Below are 4,017 nucleotides of genomic sequence, written 5' to 3'. Positions count from 1 at the left end.
GCACGACATGTTGGCCAAGGCTAAGGCATGGCACGCCGGGCAACGCGGTGGCATGGCACGCCGGGCAACGCGGTGGCAAGGCATGCGGGCCGGGGCCGTGGCATGGCATGTTGGGCGACGCCGTAGCAAGGCATGCGGTCCGAGGCCGTGGCATGTCATGCGGGCCGAGGCCATGGCATGGCATGCGGGCCGAGGCCGTGGCATGGCATGTTGGGCGACGCCGTAGCAACGCATGCGGGCCGAGGCCGTGGCATGTCATGCGAGCCGAGGCCGTGGCATGGCATGCGGGCCGAGGCCGTGGCATGGCAAGTTGGGCGACGTCGTGGCAAGGCATGCGGGCCGAGGCCGTGGCATGTCACGCGGGCCGAGGCCGTGGCATGGCATGCGGGCAGAGGCCGTGGCATGGCATGTTGGGCGACGCCGTCGCAAGGCATGCGGGCCGAGGCCGTGGCATGGCATGCGGGCAGAGGCCGTGGCATGGCATGTTGGGCGACGCCGTAGCAAGGCATGCGGGCCGAGGCCGTGGCATGTCATGGCATGTTGGGCGACGCCGTAGCAAGGCATGCGGGCCGAGGCCGTGGCATGGCATGTTTGGCAACGCCGTGGCAAGACATGAGGGCCGTGGCATGGCATGGCATGCGGGCCGAGGCCGTGGCACGACATGTTGGCCAAGGCTAAGGCATGGCACGCCGGGCAACGCGGTGGCATGGCATGCGGGCCGGGGCCGTGGCATGGCATGTTGGCCAACGTCGTAGCAAGGCATGCGGGCCGAGGCCGAGGCCGTGGCACGGCATGCGGGCCGAGGCTGTGGCATGGCATGTTGGGCGACGCCGTAGCAAGGCATGCGGTCCGAGGCCGTGGCATGTCATGCGGGCCGAGGCCGTGGCATGGCATGCGGGCCGAGGCCGTGGCATGGCATGTTGGGCGACGCCGTAGCAAGGCATGCGGGCCGAGGCCGTGCCGTGGCATGCGGGCCGAGGCCGTGGCATGGCATGCGGGCCGAGGCCGTGGCATGGCATGTTGGGCGACGCCGTAGCAAGGCATGCGGTCCGAGGCCGTGGCCTGTCATGCGGGCCGAGGCCGTGGCATGGCATGCGGGCCGAGGCCGTGGCATGGCATGCGGGCCGAGGCCGTGGCATGGCATGTTGGGCGACGCCGTAGCATGGCATGCGGGCCGAGGCCGTGGCATGTCATGCGCGCCGAGGCCGTGGCATGGCATGCGGGCCGAGGCCGTGGCATGGCAAGTTGGGCGACGTCGTGGCAAGGCATGCGGGCCGAGGCCGTGGCATGGCATGCGGGCCGAGGCCGTGGCAAGGCATGTTGGGCGACGCCGTAGCAAGGCATGCGGGCCGAGGCCGTGGCATGTCATGCGGGCCGAGGCCGTGGCATGGCATGCGGGCCGAGGCCGTGGCATGGCATGTTGGGCGACGCCGTAGCAAGGCATGCGGTCCGAGGCCGTGGCATGTCATGCGGGCCGAGGCCGTGGCATGGCATGTTGGGCGACGCCGTAGCAAGGCATGCGGTCCGAGGCCGTGGCATGTCATGCGGGCCGAGGCCGTGGCATGGCATGCGGGCCGAGGCCGTGGCATGGCATGTTGGGCGACGCCGTAGCAAGGCATGCGGGCCGAGGCCGTGCCGTGGCGTGCGGGCCGAGGCCGTGGCATGGCATGTTGGGCGACGCCGTAGCAAGGCATGCGGTCCGAGGCCGTGGCATGTCATGCGGGCCGAGGCCGTGGCATGGCATGCGGGCCGAGGCCGTGGCATGGCATGTTGGGCGACGCCGTAGCAAGGCATGCGGGCCGAGGCCGTGCCGTGGCATGCGGGCCGAGGCCGTGGCATGGCATGTTGGGCGACGCCGTAGCAAGGCATGCGGTCCGAGGCCGTGGCATGTCATGCGGGCCGAGGCCGTGGCTTGGCATGCGGGCCGAGGCCGTGGCATGGCATGTTGGGCGACGCCGTAGCAAGGCATGCGGTCCGAGGCCGTGGCATGTCATGCGGGCCGAGGCCGTGGCATGGCATGCGGGCCGAGGCCGTGGCATGGCATGTTGGGCGACGCCGTAGCAAGGCATGCGGGCCGAGGCCGTGCCGTGGCATGCGGGCCGAGGCCGTGGCATGGCATGTTGGGCGACGCCGTAGCAAGGCATGCGGTCCGAGGCCGTGGCATGTCATGCGGGCCGAGGCCGTGGCATGGCATGCGGGCCGAGGCCGTGGCATGGCATGTTGGGCGACGCCGTAGCAAGGCATGCGGTCCGAGGCCGTGGCATGTCATGCGGGCCGAGGCCGTGGCATGGCATGCGGGCCGAGGCCGTGGCATGGCATGTTGGGCGACGCCGTAGCAAGGCATGCGGGCCGAGGCCGTGCCGTGGCATGCGGGCCGAGGCCGTGGCATGGCATGTTGGGCGACGCCGTAGCAAGGCATGCGGTCCGAGGCCGTGGCATGTCATGCGGGCCGAGGCCGTGGCATGGCATGCGGGCCGAGGCCGTGGCATGGCATGTTGGGCGACGCCGTAGCAAGGCATGCGGGCCGAGGCCGTGCCGTGGCATGCGGGCCGAGGCCGTGGCATGGCATGTTGGGCGACGCCGTAGCAAGGCATGCGGTCCGAGGCCGTGGCATGTCATGCGGGCCGAGGCCGTGGCATGGCATGCGGGCCGAGGCCGTGGCATGGCACGTTGGGCGACGCCGTAGCAAGGCATGCGGGCCGAGGCCGTGGCATGTCATGCGGGCCGAGGCCGTGGCATGGCATGCGGGCCGAGGCCGTGGCATGGCAAGTTGGGCGGCGTCGTGGCAAGGCATGCGGGCCGAGGCCGTGGCATGTCATGCGGGCCGAGGCCGTGGCATGGCATGCGGGCCGAGGCCGTGGCACGTCATGCGGGCCGAGGCCGTGGCATGGCATGTTTGGCAACGCCGTGGCAAGACATGCGGGCTGTGGCATGGCATGGCATGCGGGCCGAGGCCGTGGCTCGACATGTTGGCCAAGGCTAAGGCATGGCACGCCGGGCAACGCGGTGGCATGGCATGCTGGGCAACGCGGTGGCAAGGCATGCGGGCCGAGGCCGTGGCATGGCATGTTGGGCAACGCCGCAGCAAGGCATGCGGGCCGAGGCCGTGGCATGGCATGCGGGCCGAGGCCGTGGCATGGCATGCGGGCCGTGGCCGTGGCATGGCATGTTGGGCGACGCCGTCGCAAGGCATGCGGGCCGAGGCCGTGGCATGGCATGTTTGGCAACGCCGTGGCAAGACATGCGGGCCGTGGCATGGCATGGCATGCGGGCCGAGGCCGTGGCACGGCATGCGGGCCGAGGCCGTGGCATGGCATGTTGGGCGACGCCGTAGCAAGGCATGCGGGCCGAGGCCGTGGCCGTGGCATGGCATGCGGGCCGTGGCCGTGGCATGGCATGGCATGCGGGCCGAGGCCGTGGCATGGCATGTTGGGCAACGCCGTGGCAAGGCATGCGGGCCGAGGCCGTGGCATGGCATGATGGCCGAGGCCGTGGCATGTCATGCGGGCCGAGGCCGTGGCATGGCATGTTGGGCGACGCCGTAGCAAGGCATGCGGTCCGAGGCCGTGGCATGTCATGCGGGCCGAGGCCGTGGCATGGCTTGTTGGGCGACGCCGTAGCAAGGCATGCGGGCCGAGGCCGTGGCATGTCATGCTGGCCAAGGCCAAGGCATGGCATGGCATGGCATGCGGGCCGAGGCCGTGGCATGGCATGTTGGGCAACGCCGTGGCAAGGCATGCGGGCCGAGGCCGTGGCATGGCATGATGGCCGAGGCCGTGGCATGCCATGCTGGCCAAGGCTAAGGCATGGCATGCCGGGCAACGCGGTGGCATGGCATGCTGGGCAACGCCGTGGCAAGGCATGCGGGCCGAGGCCGTGGCATGGCATGTTGGGCAACGCCTTGGCAAGACATGCGGGCCGAGGCCGTGGCATGGCATGGCATGTTGGGCAACGCCTTGGCAAGGCATGCGGGCCGAGGCCGTGGCATGGCATGCTAGCCGAGGCCGTGGCATGGCA

Source organism: Camellia sinensis, unplaced genomic scaffold, assembly GCF_055761805.1.
Source record: "Camellia sinensis isolate YWXY unplaced genomic scaffold, ASM5576180v1 Unanchor6, whole genome shotgun sequence".
NCBI classification, from domain to species: Eukaryota; Viridiplantae; Streptophyta; class Magnoliopsida; order Ericales; family Theaceae; genus Camellia; species Camellia sinensis.
This window is presented reverse-complemented; position numbering follows the sequence as displayed.